At 38.4% G+C, this 19,663-nt stretch overlaps 1 pseudogene; it reads right to left on the minus strand.

Annotated features, from left to right (window-relative positions):
- Positions 1–3,512: 3,512 nt before the first annotated feature.
- Positions 3,513–5,108, minus strand: LOC149171785 (peroxidase 5-like; annotated as a pseudogene).
- Between the last annotated feature and the right edge of the window lie 14,555 nt (positions 5,109–19,663).

Genomic DNA, 19,663 nt, shown 5'->3' on the forward strand with positions numbered 1-19,663 from the left:
GGGAGAGCCAGATATTCTCGAATCTAAAGGGTCTATTCCTGGGAGAATCCAAACCCTTGATTTCCAATTGAATTGGCCAGTGATCTAAGCCTCCAAAGGGAAGAACTCTTGCTGTTATTTCTTTATCTATAAGCATAAGCTCCTCTGATATCATAAACCTGTCTAACTTAGAGGCTACCTGTGCTTCCCCTCCTCTCTTGTTGTTCCAAGTAAAAAGGCCATTGCTCGATTCTGAATCAACCAATTTCATATTATCTGTGAATGATTGGAATGCTAATGAATCTTTGTTTAGTGCTCTGGTACCTCCTTTCTTTTCTAAAAGAGATTTGATCATATTAAAATCCCCTCCCATGATCCAAGGAATACTAGCCTGTCTGTTCCTGAGATCAATGAGGGATTCTAGCAATCTGAGTTTATCATCTATTCTTTGAGGACCGTAAACATTAGTGACCAGGAAGGTTTCTGAAACCCCCACTGGTTGAATGACTACTGATAAGTAATTTCTAGATGCCTCTGCATCTATTACGCTGATTTTTTGGGGGTTCCAAAGAGTGAGAATGCCCCCAGCTGTGTTCTCTTCTTTAACTTCTAGAAACTCAAATCTATTGAGCCATTTGCTATGGATTAGTTTTATTTTTTGAATGGAACATTTCGTTTCCTGGATGAAGATCATATCTGGCATATCTTGTTTCATTCTATAACTAAGCATTCATTGCTTTCTTTTACTACCTAGACCTCTTATATTCCAAGATGTAAAATTCATAGTTAAATATTTGTAAAGGAGTAACTGGTTAGGTCTTTCATCTTACCCAAATCTATCATCAGCTTTCCACACTCCATCAAGAGCTCCTTCTACTTTTTTCTGCCTCTCTTCTTTCCTGCATTTCTAGTAGCTAATCCTGGAGTTGATTTCATTGTTTTCACACCTCTGCACTCCTGCTTGTCGATGGTTTTTCCTTTATCTACACCCCTTTCTTGAGTTTTCCATAAAAACAACTATTACATTCTTCTTGAGGTAATGAATCTATCCCCACTGTGGTTCCTTGCATCAAGAAACCTTCCAGATCTAGGTGTTCTTTATCTAGAATTTCCTGAAGTTCATGATCCTCCAGATCTGTTTCACTCTGGGTCATTTCCTGATCCATCTCTAGTTCTGTTTCATTCATCATGGTTTCTTTCTTATTATCAGTATTTTGTGTTGGGTTGTAGTTTTCCTCCTTCTCCTTTTCATTAGGGCCTTCCTCCATAGATTGGTCTTCATTTGGCATTTCTTCAATCTCTTCCAGTGCTTGGAACTTATTCTGACTAACCTTTTGCCCCTCATTATGTTGTTGCTTTGGTCCTTTTTTACCTCCTTTTCCTTTGCTTGCCACTTTTTGAAAGCTTTCGGTATCCTTCATTGTATTCGGTTTGCTTTTGTTGTCTGCTTTACTGAGAGGGCAGTCTCTGATCAAGTGTCCATGTTCGTGGCATTTACGACATCTGAACAGAATATGCTCATAGTCCACCGTTTGCACCCATTCCTCATCAAAAACTTCCAGGATAACTTCATCCAGAAGAGCTCCTGATAGATCCATTTCCACACAAATCCTTGCATAGGAAGTATATTTACCCCTTCTAGTGGCTTCCGAAGCTTTGACAAAATGACCTAGTTTGTTGCCTATGGCAGCAAGCAATTCATTTTGCCAGTAATCCAGAGGTAGAGAATAGAGCCTTACCTAGACAGGTATCGAAGTGAAAGTCTCTCACTCTGGAACAAAGTTCATCATCCAAGGCCGCATATAGAGGCCAGCTGCAGCATAAAAGTAGGGTCCTCCTTCGAATATTCTGTCTTTGTCTTCGATGTTTGTAAACACCATGGTGAAAAATCCCTTTGACCCAAGATGGAGATCGATGCTTCCTTTGGGTTTCCAATGATACTTGATCCATGTCTGTAAAGCCTTTTCAGTGGGCCATAATCCCATGAATTTACATATTATGGCGTAAGTCCCCATATGTTCCCTGTGCTCCTACAGTGCAGGATCATTTAACACTACTCTAGGAGTGATTTCCGTTTTGGGTCTGCAAGGTCCCTTTTGTTTTTTTTCCCTTGTTCCCTGGTTTTTGTCTTCTTCCTCCTTGTCCTTTGTGCTACTATTTTCCTTGGACTTGGCCCCATCTATCTCCTTTTCATTATTTCTGTTTTCTTCCTCCACAGGTCCTCTGACATTACCCAGAGGTGACTTGCCTCTGCTGGACACAACGTCTTTGTAGGAGGGAGTGGAGCTCCCTCCTCTGCGACCCTCCATTAGGGTCAAACTCTGAAACTCTCAGAAACCCTGCTCGACTTCTGTCCTCCGTTTGCTCCCCTACCGTCAATCCAAATCTAAACGATACACTTATAAATATAACGTTTTTATAAATTATTAAGACAATGGAGAATATAAACAATACACTCATAAATATAACATTTTCATGGATTAATAAAACATTTCCCTTTACTTAAAAAAAAAAACCATGTCATCCTATTATCCTATCTATGGTATGCCCTCATGTATTGAAATGAATCCTGTATCGAAATTAATCAGTGTTGCAATTCCAAATTCACTTGTAGATAGTTTTTCAATGTTCGTACACATTTTATGAATTTAAACATATGAATGTGCCATCAAACACATTTGCTTCTATGCCATGAGATGCCTTATATAGGTATGATAGTGAAGTTTGGGTGTTTTTTTTTATTAGAATATATATTATTATATTTGATGCATTCCATATTAGGAAGATATCTATTTCTTTTTATATTCTACTTAATATGGAGTTGGCATGTGAGATTTAAGCAAAATATTAATAATAATTTACTTTTTAATGTAAATTATAAATAAAAATATTAATAATTAAAAAATGTATATATTTTAATCATGTGTTCTTCAATGTTAAACATTATTTAATATTCAAGGAATTGATTGTCTTTATGCCTGATGGATTTCAATTTATGATAGATTTATAAAAGTTATTATGATTAAAACATTTAATTTATATGTTTTTAAGCATGATAAGGATATGTAATTCCTTTCATACTCAATATGGAATTGAATTATCTCCTCTTACACATACACATACACAATTAGTGTAAATCCATTTTAATTACAAAAATGTTATGGAGGGAAAACATATTATATTATTAGAAGAGAGGATGGAAAACATATTAAATTATTTGAAGTGAGGAAGACAAACAAAATAACACATATTAATCGAATCTGTATGAGACCAGTGAAAACTCCCATTGAAATTAGGTAGCATCCATCCTATTTGTGGCCCACGTCTCGCTTAGATTATGAGCTATTGATGAGATTGCATTTACGACGAATTTGTCCCTCGTTGCCTGTCAATTCGATAATCATTACCATATTTACCATGGCAGCGCTAAAGTTTTGCTGCCACATGCGCAAGTTATGGCTCCCAGAACTTGCGTTAACTACAGTTGCCATGTTTGGATCTGTAAGTAGTGCTGCATCGGAGGTAAACAAGCCTCATTTCATTCGAAGGCCATCGTAGTAGAGGTTATCGAGAGTTTCACGCATAATAATATCCATGAACACAGTCGTAATGTTGTCGTTGGGGCTTCCCTGAGGACACTTCTCCTTGAGGAGGGCAGCATATTTAGGATCAAGGGTCGGGTCGGTCGGAATAATGGTGCTGAAGTTGTAGAGCCTGCTCACGAATGAAGAGCAGTGAGAGATGCTAATTGAGTGTGCTCCTGCATGCATGGACCCACTTATGGATGAACATTCAAATTACAACATTTTTACTAACCATTAGAACTCTTAATCCCTGATATGATATATGGTTACTGGTTTACTCCAGTGTAACTTATCTTATACAAATGCAGGGTATTACTTCACAAGCATAGATAACCAACATCAATACATTCACAAAAATTTGTATGCCCTTGAGAGTATAACCATGTCCTTCTGGGCTATACCTTTGGCTGCAAAACTCTGTGTCAACTGGCTTACATTGAAGGTAGGGGTAGGTGTATTTGTGGCGACTTCTAAAGCCAGTGAAATAATTCCATCCCTTTGTCCAGCAGGAACATCTTAGCCAAGAGGATATTGATATGGCGATGCCTAAAATCAATTATAAAAGAATCACTTGCTATTCAACATCATTTTTCCGATAATAGTAATTAAATATGTTCTTGAGTTAAATTAGAATACACATTATAGCTTGCTTCGGTATCATATAAATGGTAAATATACTTATATTTGAACTTTGTCTTTACAACGGTAACTACAGAGTCATTTGTATTCTTCTATAACGTTATTTGAAACATTCGAGGAGAGAATACTGAGATAGTTTAGATACTCTATTCAACATGCTTACATTTACACGAGAAAATGACTCCAATATAATTTGATGCTTACCAGCTTTGCACTATCTCTAGCAACAAATGTTAGGATATCTTCACAGGAAACAGTGTTTGGGTAGATGGTCTCTAATCTCGATTTTGCTGTGTTGATGACGTCAAATCCATGAACACTCGGGTTGTTAACAGGACTATCTTTCTCGGTAGTGTTGTTGTTAGTGGAATCTATGAGAACAGAACCATCGCATCCGTGAAAGCGCACATTATTTCAACATTCAAACACACTATAACTTGTAATTGCTTTAGAATTGGACTGAGTTGCGGATTGGGAGTAGATGCTGATAACATAAAACGATTAGCAGAGGCACATATATCTATATACGTAGGGATAGGTATAGAGAGGAACATATGTTGATATTGATTTGTGATATTAAGTGTGAAACGTTTAAAAATAGCAGAAATCATTATGAAGGACCATGAAAACTTGCATTTTCAGAATTGTTGGGTGTTGAAATATTTATACAATTGTAATATTCATGCCTACCCTGACGAAACAATCATGGAAATTCATCCTTATGAGTCCAAGAGCTACTTCTCGACTGTTTAGGAATGCATCTCTCACAACTGTGAACACAGTGGATTCATCTTTTGGACAACTGTAATCATAGAAACCCACTTCAACAGCCCCATTAACACCCGCTGCTAAACCGACGCAAAGTAATATAGCAAGAACGGTCGAGTACTGAACTGTCTTCACCATTGTCGTTTCGATACTCAATGAAAACTTCACTATGATGATTTGGATATGAAGAAACCCTTAGATAGTCAGTAAATAATAATTATAGAGCCTATAGGAAATTCTAGATGAAAAATAAGTTTGCACCAAGCTAACAGAATTAAGAGGCTAATGCTTTATCGATAACCCCCAGAAACTGAATTCCGTGATGTCGGGGATGGATGCAGAGGTTTGGTCGTAAGAAATGGTGTTTTGCGTAAAGGTTTGAAGCTATACATATTGTTGGGCAGTGGAGGCTCCGCGTAACAGTTTTGGGGCTTAAAGCCTGCAATTTTGGGTAATGGTATGGTAAAGGCTCCGCGAAGTGCACAGAGCACGAATTGTAATAGGTCAAGTCAAAGGGTTGTTCACCTGAAACTAATGTAAAATAATAGAAAGTAGGTCGGCTTACCCATGGTTTGCGGACCATGAGAATGTATAAATAGAGCAGGGCTCTAAGGGTAGAAGACATTTTTTTGGTAATTCTTGATAAGATCTGAAGTGTATGGGTTTGTATTCGCTCTGAGTCTGTAAGTCGAAGTCATGGTTGGTAGTAGTTAGATAGAGGCTCTGTCGCTGTGTTCACAAAGGCATGGGAGAGTCCGCAGCTATGTGTGCGGACCCCGGCAGCTGAGTGCTCAGTGTGGAATTGGAATGTACTGAACCAAAGTTAATAAAAGATAAAGTTGTTCTGGAAAATATTGTGCATTTGATTGTAGATCAATATGTTTATGCTTATGTTCTAAGGTTGAGGGTTACGAACACTGGTTATAACTATTGAATGCTTGATTAAAGACCTTAAGAATTAGATCAGATCTATAATACACATATTTATAATAAGGATCTAAGAAGTGCCTCACCCCCAAGCTATGCGAAGTGCAGAGTAGATCGAGTGCGCAGATCGATTGCGACCCTTCCAGTCCTCATCAAGACATCCCTAGGGTGTAGAAGCCTGGTTCCAACACCCTCTCATACTACCTCAGGTGAGACTTCAGTCCGTGCTCCGCAGACTGTTTCCGAAAGGGCCGGTAGTGCGGGATTTGTTTGGCTAAACACTTCTGAACCTAGGTGAGGCCCCATCAAGCCAACACATATGTATTAATAGGATGTTGTGGAAGTAGAAAAACTTGCTGAAAAGACATCAACCTTCCTTAGATCCATCAATTCCCGGCTGGAAAAATGTGGACATGTCATTATCAAGATGCAATGTAAGTGTTTGAATATATTTCGTCAAAAGTCAGACTTGAATGGAGTCGGAAAAACAGGTTTTCTATTGCTATAAGTAATTTGGAACCTATTCCACGAGTGATAATGTTATAAAAAAAAATGGGTTTTCCATCACATATCAGGAAACTTAATGCACATGTTTTGATGTCATCAACATGTAATTATTTATTACTTATTATTTTTCTCTAAAGGACACTGCATAGGAATCGCTATGTGCTATTTAGGCTGAGTTGTCCTCAACAATTTTTAAATACCAATGACTCTCACAGCGGTCAATGATTTTTTTCTGCATCTTTCTCCAGTGCTAAAAGTATTATATTATTATATTATCAACTGGTGAGATTTAGAACAACCATCAGCTATAAGCACAAATTAGGTAATGTATTGGTTAGACATAAATTAAATATATATAATAAACTCTGCTTACTCTTCGGGTGTCACCCATTGTGTCATTGCTAAACAAAGCCCTTTCCGAATTGGAGCCTTTAATACGATAACTACTTAAACATTGCCCGAGAGATCTGCTGATGCAGGAGCATAGACTCGGAAAAATACCTTGTATTTATTAAAACTAAGGGGTCTCATGTTTTTGAGAAATTATTAATTTTATGTAAATATTTATGAGATTTTGAGAGGGTTGTAAGTGTTTCCAAACAACTAAAAACATGAGAGGAATTAGCCTTGAGATAATTAAGAATTAATGATGAAGCCTAAGTTAGATTTAGTTTCAAAATTTTAGGGATAAAATCTAGATTATAGGGGTGTTGAGATACTTGGGGATTTTGTGGAGTGACTAAAGGGATATGAACCAAAATTGGTTCAATTCAATTGATATAGATTAGTGAGATTGGGAGTGAAGTTAAGGGGGAGAAGTGTGTGAGTGAGAGTGAGGAATGTGAATAATTCTCCTGTAAATATTTTATTTATAATAAATTATTTCTGAGTTTTCTTTGTTGATACATATTGTGTAAACTTCAATATTATGTTTTGATTTTATTTTAGAGGCCTTAGATTTGCTGCGTTGGACCAATAAACCACAGGCCCAAGGATCATTTCAAAGTTGCAGTTTTGCTGCATCAAAGTGGTGTCAAAGCAGGTTGAGGATTGAGTGAAATTATTTGCAGCTAGTTTGAGAAATCGCATGAAAGCCTATGTGTGATAACAGGTAGAGAAGGCCGTGTTGACATAAGGAGGATGGGAAAGCATGGGACCATGCTCATAAACATGCTATAGAGCCTAGAGGAGCTTACTGGCTTTGTCCAATGATCGAGTCATGCTATGAGAGCTCGAATTGTAAACTTGTGATCTGTCGAGTTGCGTGGGCATATGTTTGCAACCTTGAGGAGGTCCAGACATTTTCCAAAACGAAAGATATGGCGAATCTAGAGCGTTTCTAGTTTTGCAAGGCCTGAGATTATGGTAATCACCGATGACTCTCCAGACTGTTGATATAAAAATTGTTCACGTGGAAGCTTCATTGCTAGTGTTTAACCATATATTGAAATGGTTGTCATAGATTGCTATGAGTTGTTTCGAAATTTGAACGTTGGATTACAGAATGTATTTGGGATCTACGTGGCACAGATCTTGTGCATGTTGGAATGTTAATTCCAACTGCAGCAGGTTACAGGTTACAGGCGGACCGTGACAGCAATGGCAGCGCAGTGATCGTGAGTTTTCCGGCGTGGATTGACCAGAAAACGGCACCGGATTCTCTCGGGTTGATTTCAGGCGAAAGGAATAAACCGGCGATCGAACCCGAGAACATATAAAGCTGACACGTGGTTTACCACTGACGTAACGCAACGTCACGTTCTCGGGAGGTAAACCTCAGCAGTTGTATGGCTTCCGATATTCATTACCGCCGTCCGATTTGCTTCTTCATCCTCCACCGTGGATCTCCGAAGCTGCTACCCACCTGCGTCAAAACGAATTTATTTCTGCGTGGAGTGAAAGACTTTCTCTGTTGACTGCCACTCCTGTCTGCAAAAAGGAATTAAATTGAATTTATTGCGGGTCGTAAATGGTTGGCAGAACATTTATTTTTATTACTTTTACACCAATGAGAGGTATGGGCATAAAAAGTCATATTCACGTATTATCCTTTTGGAAATGCATTGGATATGCATTAAAAAAAACTAAAACAAATGCATATGTTTTTTTTTGTAATATGCGTTGACCATATATGATTGAAAAACCCACGGTTGTAAATAATTTTTATGCACGAAGGTATGGTGGATATTAATGACAGGTATGGTCATTATATCATGATATATACGCAATGTAAAATTCATATGAATGTAGAGCTCGGTGGGTTGTAATGTTTTTAAGTGTTGGCCATTGTGAAATGAGAGCTTAGGGGAGCGAAAAGAATAGTGTGCACAGCAGTGCATGAAAAAGAGCAGAAGTGGAGCATATATGTTATGCAATGTTATTGTTGCATATGAGAGTGGTGTAACGCGCAGCAGCGAAAGAGCAGGGAGTGCTCAGAATGAAGACCAGCACATGAAGCAGGTGAAGACATTGCACGGCAGTGCATATATTTTTTGTATTGGGTATGCATTGAAATGCAGGAGAAAAGAACGCACAAGTATCTTTGAAATTGTGAATGTAATTTACTGCATATGTAAAAGTTTGTTTTACAGCAGTATGTGTAAAATATTTTTACAGCAGTATGTGTAAAAATAGTTTTACACCAGTAAAGTGAAAAGGGGTTTTACAGCAGTAAACCCAGCACAGTGAACTCTCAGGTGGAGAGAAAAGACAGAGTTTTTATTTTTGATGGGTGAAAGTAATTTTTGTAAATCCCTCTGAGTGAAAGAGGATGAAGTTTGTATCAGGCTTTATATTTTAATGAATAGAAATGTTTTATGGTGTGTAATACTCTGTTCAGTCAATTTTTATTAAAAGGCTTCCCTGTGCAAGAGGTCCTGTGAACAAAGGAAACAGAGCATTGGCTCTGTGATGTTTGTTTGTTTGGTTTTTGGTATTTTCTCCCATTTAAAAAAAATCCCCAACAGTGGTATCAGAGCTAGTCCAGGCTCTTTGAAGACTCAAAGAAGCTGAAGGAAGGTGTTGTTGCAGCAGTCAAACTTCTCCAGCAGTGTGAAGACTCAGCCAAAGGGATTCAGGTATTTCTCAAGTTTTTGAGTTATTGTTGAAGGAACAGTCAGTTGTTTTAAAAAAAACACAGTCAAGTAATTTGGAGTATAGTTAAGAATGGCAAGGTCAAAGAAGAAAGCCTCCAGGCCTGTTAAAAATGTGTCTCCCCCATCTACTAAACTAGAAGGCAATCCATTAGAATACATTCTATTTGAAACCCCAAAGTTTGATGGAAACTTTGATGTATGGGAAATAATGATGAGGGCTTTCCTAATGTCTGAGGGGATTGAAGTCTGGGAGTCAGTGATTGATGACAGCAAGATGGATAAAGAATCCATGGAGTATGATGCACAAGCAGCGAAACTAATCTTGGATGGACTGCCTGATTCTGTGAAGAAGAATCTAGGAAAATATTCATCAGCAAAGGATATTTGGGACAGACTGCATGACCTTCATGCAAAGGGAGCACTGACCATGACAATGAGTCAAGAAGAAAGTCATGAACCCATCATAGAAGCTGAGAATGAGAAGGTTGACCTCATCAAACTTCAAGTAAGAGAAAGGGATGAAGAGCTTGCCAAGCTCAAGAAGGAGCTTGACCAATGCAAGAAGAAACATCATGAAGAAGTCATATCCATGACAAATCAGCTGAATAGTGCAAAGAAGCAAGCAGATGTCTTGACAAGTGAACTTGAACAAAGACACAAGAGAGTGAACAAGCTTGTAGAAGAGATTGGACAGTACAAGGTAGAGGTCTCCTCCCTTAAGTCCGAACTACAAGAAGCCAAGAAGCAGGCACAAGGAGTTGAAAAGAAAATGAAGAGCAGTCAAGCAAAAGATGAAGAAATCTCCAAAATGAAGTCTGATATTATCTCCTTCAAAATAGTAGCAGCTGAAGCTACTCGCAGCAAGGAAGAAATTGAGGGACAACTAGTAAAGAAAAATAATGAATGTGAAAAGTTAGAAGAAGAGATTGTCCTCCTCAGGAAGAAGGTTGAAGGGATGAACAAGATCATGAAGAGCTCTCAAGCTTTGGATGACATGCTCAGCTATCACAGATCTCCATTTGATAAATCAGGACTTGGGTATGTAGCTGAACCCTCAAACAAGGATGAGGATGCTTTAAGCAAAGGAGATATGAAGAAGCCAGAAAGAGATGGTGATGCTCCTAGTTCCAGCAAAGGCAAGGAGAAAAATGAAGGCAGCAATAGAAGAAATCCTGCTCCAAGTAGAAAATCAGCTCAAAGAAGAAATGTAGCTGATGGCAAAAAGGCAAGAGGCAATGGTGATCATCAAAGGATCTCAAGACAGCAAGGCTTCAGAAGTGCATCAAGAAAACCTCCATCTCCCAGGTACCAAAGTTCATTTTATGGTTATTGTTATGCTTGCTCAAACTTTGGTCATATGGCAAAAGACTGTAGAGCCTTTCATAAAGATAGATGTTGTGGTCCCCGACAATCTCCAAGAAATAATTTCACAAGAAGAAATCATGAATTCTTATTCATGAATAAAGTTGAATGCTTCAAGTGTCATAACATTGGGCATATGGCACGTGACTGTAACTTAAGATGGGCTGCTATGCAAGCTAGACCCATGCAAAAGAAGAATGTTACACAAGTATGGAGAAGAAAAGAAATACAGTGTGAAAGCCCCTTAAGCAACGCAGCTGATCTAAGTTTGTTTTGAGAAAACTTGCCAAAAGAAGACAAGCATACATTAAAGGGGAGCTTGTAACTTTTTGTTTGCTGAACTGTATTAACAGTGATTTGTTGATGGAGGATGTATTGCAGCGCAGCAGTTGCAAATGAAATCTTTGTTAATCCCTCTAAAAGGTAATATGCAGCAGTGATGAAATCAGCAATGTTTTTTCTTTGTGTTTATGCAATATGCACAGAAATGCATAAAGAAGAAAAGATGGCAGCGCTGAAATGTAAAGAGCAGCAGCGAGATAAGAGAAAAATGCAAAGCATGGAGACCCTCACAGCAGTGGGAAGATAGAACATAAAACAACAGTTTGGAAATTTTTTTTTGGAGCACATGGATTAGAATGAACAGCAGTTTGAAATTTTTTTGTGGTGCACATGCATTGAAATGCATAGCAATGGAAGGTAGTTTCCTTTTATGTAGTATGAGAGAATATACTCACAGCAGAGTGAGTATAATACACAGCAGATTGAAATGTTTTGTATTGGGAATGAAAATGCAAAGCAGTGAGAAGAAAATGAGAAGAAGGCAAAACGCAGCAGAGCGTAAATGCCCAGTGGCTGAGAATGCAATGAAATTTTTCACACAATAGTGAAAAATGTAATGTTTTTTTTGTATGCAATGCAACATGCAAAGAAATGCATAAGGAAAAACAGGGACAGTAGATTTTTAATGCACATGGATGAATGAGAATGTGTGTGGCAGCAGAAAGCCAAAGGAATTGCACAATAGTGCATTGTGTAAAAAAAAATGAAGACTAAGATTGTGTGAAGCAAGGGTGCATAAGCAAAGGCAGCAGCCTGTATTTTTTTGTGGAGAATGAAGTGCAAAGAGTATGGGCACACAGCAGTATGATAAAACAAAAGGCAGCCACAGTGAAAATTGCAGAGGCAACGCAGCAGCAAATAAAACCCAGGGATGACAGTCTATGGTTATGGGTATGGACAACAGTGAATATAAAAAATGCAGCAGCAAGAAGTTTTGAATAGCAGCAATTGCAAAAGAAATTTTCCTTACAGCAGTAAAGGTAAATGTAATGAATTTGTTGTTCATTGAATTGATATGCAATATATGCAACAGCAGTGAGTGCAAGAAATGTTTACACACAGCAGTGTAAATTTGTAAATTGGGACAGTGTAATTGTTCCAAGAAAGACAGAGTATTTTGTCTTTGAAAAGTGCAGAAGCAGTGCAAGTGTAGACACAGCAGTGTGGGATAGACACAGTAAAGAAGATGGCACAACAGTGCAGCAGAGAATATGCATCAGCATAGGAGAACATTGTAATGAGTTTGCACACACAGCAGTGCAATGATTGTTTGTTTTGGAACTGCACTTGAAGAAGTCATTTGGTAAATCCCTCTATCAAGAGGATGATGCTTTTCAGCATAGTCATTGGTGAATCCGTCTATTTAGAGGAAGATGTTTCTTTATAATAGGTGAATCCCTCTGTCAAGAGGAAGGTGCTCTTCAGCACATTGTTATGGTGAATCCCTCTGTCAAGAGGAAGGTGCTCTTCAGCACATTGTTATGGTGAATCCCTCTGTCATGAGGAAGGTGCTCTTAAGCACAGTTTCAGGTTAATCCCTCTATTAAGAGGAAGACAACTTTGATTGTTTGTGGAACTGCATCAGAAGCAGTTGGTGAATCCCTCCATGTGAGGAAGTGTTTGGGTAAGATTGAATGCCCAGCAGTTGAAATTAAAGGGGAGTGTTGGAATGTTAATTCCAACTGCAGCAGGTTACAGGTTACAGGCGGACCGTGACAGCAATGGCAGCGCAGTGATCGTGAGTTTTCCGGCGTGGATTGACCAGAAAACGGCACCGGATTCTCTCGGGTTGATTTCAGGCGAAAGGAATAAACCGGCGATCGAACCCGAGAACATATAGAGCTGACACGTGGTTTACCACTGACGTAACGCAACGTCACGTTCTCGGGAGGTAAACCTCAGCAGTTGTATGGCTTCCGATATTCATTACCGCCGTCCGATTTGCTTCTTCATCCTCCACCGTGGATCTCCGAAGCTGCTACCCGCCTGCGTCAAAACGAATTTATTTCTGCGTGGAGTGAAAGACTTTCTCTGTTGACTGCCACTCCTGTCTACAAAAAGGAATTAAATTGAATTTATTGCGGGTCGTAAATGGTTGGCAGAACATTTATTTTTATTACTTTTACACCAATGAGAGGTATGGGCATAAAAAGTCATATTCACGTATTATCCTTTTGGAAATGCATTGGATATGCATTAAAAAAAACTAAAACAAATGCATATGTTTTTTTTTGTAATATGCGTTGACCATATATGATTGAAAAACCCACGGTTGTAAATAATTTTTATGCACGAAGGTATGGTGGATATTAATGACAGGTATGGTCATTATATCATGATATATACGCAATGTAAAATTCATATGAATGTAGAGCTCGGTGGGTTGTAATGTTTTTAAGTGTTGGCCATTGTGAAATGAGAGCTTAGGGGAGCGAAAAGAATAGTGTGCACAGCAGTGCATGAAAAAGAGCAGAAGTGGAGCATATATGTTATGCAATGTTATTGTTGCATATGAGAGTGGTGTAACGCGCAGCAGCGAAAGAGCAGGGAGTGCTCAGAATGAAGACCAGCACATGAAGCAGGTGAAGACATTGCACGGCAGTGCATATATTTTTTGTATTGGGTATGCATTGAAATGCAGGAGAAAAGAACGCACAAGTATCTTTGAAATTGTGAATGTAATTTACTGCATATGTAAAAGTTTGTTTTACAGCAGTATGTGTAAAATATTTTTACAGCAGTATGTGTAAAAATAGTTTTACACCAGTAAAGTGAAAAGGGGTTTTACAGCAGTAAACCCAGCACAGTGAACTCTCAGGTGGAGAGAAAAGACAGAGTTTTTATTTTTGATGGGTGAAAGTAATTTTTGTAAATCCCTCTGAGTGAAAGAGGATGAAGTTTGTATCAGGCTTTATATTTTAATGAATAGAAATGTTTTATGGTGTGTAATACTCTGTTCAGTCAATTTTTATTAAAAGGCTTCCCTGTGCAAGAGGTCCTATGAACAAAGGAAACAGAGCATTGGCTCTGTGATGTTTGTTTGTTTGGTTTTTGGTATTTTCTCCCATTTAAAAAAAAATCCCCAACAGTGCAGAGTGAAGTTTGTACTCTGGGATGCTATTGATCATTGTTTCTCTAAAGAGACAATCCTACACAGTTTGATCGCAGTGGAAACTTGATCGCAGTGGAAGCGTGGTGCGGTGGCATGACTAGAAAATCATTTTGGTAAGGTGTATTCACCGAAATAAAACCCATATATTGTTCACCGATGCACTGCCGCTTATTATATACACGCCGGCCCCAAGTGTTTAAGAAGAGATTTACTATGAGAAAAGGTTTAGAGACAATGAGAACGAAGGAGAGTTGTGAGCATTGGAAACCCAGTGATCTTCGATATCCCGATAACTTCGGATTGGAGTTATTGAAACTGCAAATAGCTGGTGGTGATATTAAATCACATAGATTGGGGTCGCCAATTGATATATATCAGTGTATGTCAGAGTTGAGTTGCTTTAAAACAGTGATTGTTATCATGTCGGTGTGCATGGGAGTTGTGGAATATTGCATCAGATCGGTTGTTAAGCAATATGTATTATAGCCAGCGTGATCGGGAGTATAGAGATTGTATCAAACCGGAATGGTGGACTCGGCGATGGTTATAATTTGTGAACGCCGATTAATATTACATAGCGGTAGATTGGCAAGTGGAGTGTAGTGGAGTTGCAGATTCTGGAAACTATGCAGTGAGGTTTGCCAGCAGACCCTACATGGGAATGATGTCGATTTGTAACCATCGACAACGATTGTATCAAAGCTTCAATCCAGAAGCGTATGAAGAATGAGTTGAACTCTGTCTAAGGGGTGAATGGTATTGGAATTAGGCACAAAGCTTATGTCTTAAGCTTGTTTGATTCTTAAAATCGAATGAAATCGTAGAGGTGCCACAATAGTGGAACCCGATCTGTTGAAATTGAGCCTAATTACATTCTAATTGATTATTTGACCAGAAGCACAGAGGTAAGAAAAGTCCAGGTATGGGTTTCAGCTTATATGGTATTTATTTTTAAATAAAGGAAAAGTCGACTTTTGAACAGAGTAACTGTATGTTGAATAAATCTTGAAGATTAATAATCCCATATGCGCTGGTGGTGATTGTGGATGTCAATCTCGATTAAGTTTAAAGGCATATATTGAGTGCAGCAATGCCAAGTATTGAGATTTGATTTGGGAAAATACTGAGATGCATTCTATATGCATCAGTTTGTGTGATTCTGGGTTTGGCGGGGTTTAGCTAGCCATCATCTCCGAGATCTCACCAGCGACAAATAAAATATTTTCTAACATTAAACAAATGAAATGAATGAGTATTATAGTATCTCTTTTGAGTTGGCCCAATCATTGCAGGTAAGCACTAATATCGCGAGCGACAATTGAAATTTTTTCGAATCCTCCGAGTAGTGAGCACTAATATTTGGTTAGTTTTAATTAAACCGCATTAAGGTTTAATTAATTTTAATGTTAATAAATGTAATGTTGGAGTTTATCATATTTGGTTTAATATTAGGGTTTAATATTGTGACGTTATAATGGTATGTAAATCTATCCAACATCACAATGTGACAACCATTGGTGCAACCTGACAATCAATGAGACCATCATTCTTATAATGTTACATTAAATTGAAATTGATTCAATTTTGCATTGCGATATTTCAAAATTAGGGTTTAATATTAATCGTAGGGTTCATAATATTATTCTTATGGTTTATAATTTAATCCTATGATTTGTAATATTAACCTTAAGTTTTATAATATTAGTCTTAAGGTTTAATATTAATCTTAGTATTTATAATATTAATCACAGGGTTTTTAATCTTAAAGTTTTAATCTTTGATGTGGGTGGAAATCTCAAGGCGACTTGGAGTCGTGTTAAGCCCTTTTAAATGTTAATCATGCAAGTGGGAGTACATTCGGGAGTGTGGCAGTACCCAAACCAATATGTTCGTGTGAGTGAAGACGATGACAAATGAAGTAATTGAAGCTTGTGTAGGTGGTTCAGGTGCTACATAAGATGCAACATGGGCACCATCATGCTTATATTTTATTTAGGGTGTGGAGAAGGATAAGCAACTCATCATAGTGTTTACAAAGTCTTGTCCTTTGTAAGTTGTTGGAGGTTTAATTGCGAGGAACAATGTGACTTTGCTAGCAATTGGGGAGATGAGAGACTGCGAAAGTCTATTGGGCGCATCACTACTCCTCGTCCCACCTTGTAATCTCTTTGGTGCCCGCCATGATCACAATTTATTTCAATACATATTAGGTGTTTTGTGTGGTCTGGAAGTTTCCTTAGGTTTTCATTTCATTGGAATCTCACCCTTTATGGTGTGTTTGTTACGGGTACTAGAGTGGCCATAGAACCTGCAAGCACATCTCACCCACACAGAAGGTGGAGTGTTGCTTTGGTTGCTCATTTTGAGCCTATCTTCCCACCACCATCCCTATTTTTGTCTTGAGATTTTGTCATTGTGTCAGTTTCTTGTTCATGGTTAGCTCCTGGTTGTAGTTTCCAAACTCTATTATTGGCGTGTTTGGCTCTTGGTGATGGAATTCGGGGCTGTCTATTCAAATGTTGGTGTCGTGGTATTTTTCAACGAGGGTTTGTAATTTTGGTCTCAAGTTTCCTCATTCGTGGTCAGGTCCTTGGTAGCGGGGTGGGAGTTTTGAGAGTTGCTGCAGGAGCATCTAGCTGAAGGGGATCATCATGACAGAGGGTCATTTGGTCTCTAAGAGGACTGAGGAGGAAATTTCAGGTGAACGCTTTAATTTCATTTCTTTTATTATTTTAATTTCTTAGAGAAGTAGTATTTAGGAAGATAAAAGTTGAATTAAACAAACTGTCGTAGTTAATTTTTTTCATTTATCATGTTATATTTTACAAAACATAGCGTTAAACAGTTTTAGAACTGAAAAAAAACATCAAATGTAACTAACAGCAGTTAAGAGAAACTATTTTCCAAAATCATTCAAAACAAGACAGAATGCATTGTAATAGTTTCGAATTTTGGAAAGTGGAAAATAATACAAATCTATAAGAACACAGAAGTTACATTTAACATCCCATAGCTATCCATCTACAGTCTTTTATGTTGAGTTGCTTAACACAGTAAAAGCAAGTTCTTTTATTTCTATTCTACAGAGCATACGTATTTTTTCTATTTGCATTAACTTAACAGGCCGACAGACAGCAAGACTTGTAAGTGTAAGAACTGGAGAAACTACAGAGACGTGGATGGTTAGTCCCAGACCAACTAAAGCAAATGAGTGAAAGAAATCTTTGGATAATGCACAAGTTCCAGACAGCAAGGATAGAAACCAACAACACAGGTATTTCCTGAGAACAGAACCCTTTCATTTATTCACAAAAGTAATCATATAATCTCTGTCAAATATATATTACAGTCCATACTGAAAATAACGTCGTTCAAGTCCAATAAGTGCATAATAGAGAATGGGTTGAAAAACCCTAACTTGTAAACCCTATAGCCACAACCCAAAAACTGTAATAATGCAAGCCTGAGGACTACAATTACATTATGCCAGACAGTTAGAAGATTTTGCACCTAAAAACTAGTCGAGCCATGTTTTAAGCCAGTGACGACAGAAGAAAGAAAATAAACCAAGATAATAAGGAGCGACCTTACCTGGGTCTAGCCAACACACGACATACTACAAGCCGGGGTCTCCAAAATGGACCCACCTGCAACAATTCACCAAAACACAACATAAGTGTTGCGTGGAAGGAAGAGAAGAATCGAGGGAACAAAATACCAGAAGCTTAGGGTTCGGGACTTACCAGTGAAGAGACAGAGCACCGAGGTTGCGGTCACCCAAGGGTCCCTCTGCTCACAAAGGAGCAACTGAGTCAGTCAACAACGTAACAAGTGGAAAACGATGATGGCATAGAACAATAACTTACCTTATTTTCTGAGGAAGAATCCAAAGCTGTAGACCCTCAATACCACAACTTCCCAACGCAACATAGTAGCATGACCAGTGTAATTCAAGAGTAATTGAATTAAAGAAATTGAGGCAAGGAACAATCACTACAATTAAGTGAAAACGAACAACTCAGACTATACACTGAGGAACTGAAACACCTCCAAAACAAGCGTGTTTTCCATAGAGTGATAGGGCATATCAAGTGTCGAGGTGGAAGAAGAAAGGGAAAAAATAGCACAGAACAACATTACTTACCAACCAGTGGAGCTGAGCATATATCCAGGTCAAGGCCGAGCAAAAATAACAGTAGCAGCATATTCACACAGTGAAATCGCACCAGAAGAACAAACAATAAAACCCTCAAACCACCAACAGAACAATGCACAAATGACCGAGAGAATAGGGTTTGTGAGTCATTAACCAAGGCAGGAGTGTGATTACCAAGGAGTGGACACATGTCCAACATCCAACAGTGCTGGTACGAGTAATAAATACCGGGAGTAAAAATATTTGTACTAATCATTGTAATCAACCTCTGATTAACCTAATCACGTAGTTAATCACCACCGAAATCATTCATATTAATTTATATCCATTTATTAAAGTTTGTCGAGTGTAAAGAGGGGGCTGGACCCATCAAGTGGTATCAGAGCAGGAAATTGAAAGTGCCAGGATAGACATGGAAGTTGGAAGATGAGGACATGGGAGAGGTGTGCACAGAGTAGCATATGAAGGACTAAGAGAAGAAATAAGGATCCTTACTGCCCGTTTGGAGGTAGTTGAAGCAAGAAGGAGAAGGTATCTAGAGGTGGGAGATGACAGTGAAGAAGAAGCCATAGTTACAACAGATGGATCGGATGAAGAAGGGCTGGAGATGAGGTTGTTGAGATCAGTCCTATTGGCTAGAAGCAAGCCTAAACTAGAGATCCTAAATTACGATGGCAGCTTTTCCATAGAAGTTCTATTGGACTAGATCAGCAAATTGGACAAGTATTTTGAATGTGAAGAGGTCAGTGAGGATCGGAGAGTTAAATTCGCTACAACAAAGCTGAAAAGACATGCAGCCCTGTGGTGGGACAATGTCCAAGTGGAAAGAAGAAAGATGAACAAGTTTCCAATAAAGAAATGGCCAAGGATGGTGGCTAAGCTGAAAGGAAGATTTCTGCCCAAGGATTACTAGATTGCGCTGCATCGACAAGTGCAAAATTTGATACAAAAAGGGATGACAGTGAGAGAGTATACAGAAGAATTCTATCGTGTAAATTTAAGAGCTGGTTACATAGAGGACACCCTGGAGAAAACAACAAGGTATGTAAATGGTTTGAAATTGGAAATATTGGATGAAATCAACATTCTTTCCCTGAAAAATATAGAAGAAGCCTACTAGAGTGCTATGAAGGTAGAGGAGAAGATCACTAGAAAACAAAATGCTAGGAGAGGACAGGGAATTGGCAGAGGA

Source organism: Pinus tabuliformis, chromosome 4_2 (genome assembly GCF_031772625.1).
Source record: "Pinus tabuliformis cultivar Carrire ecotype Pingquan chromosome 4_2, CPIR1, whole genome shotgun sequence".
Classification (NCBI taxonomy): domain Eukaryota; kingdom Viridiplantae; phylum Streptophyta; class Pinopsida; order Pinales; family Pinaceae; genus Pinus; species Pinus tabuliformis.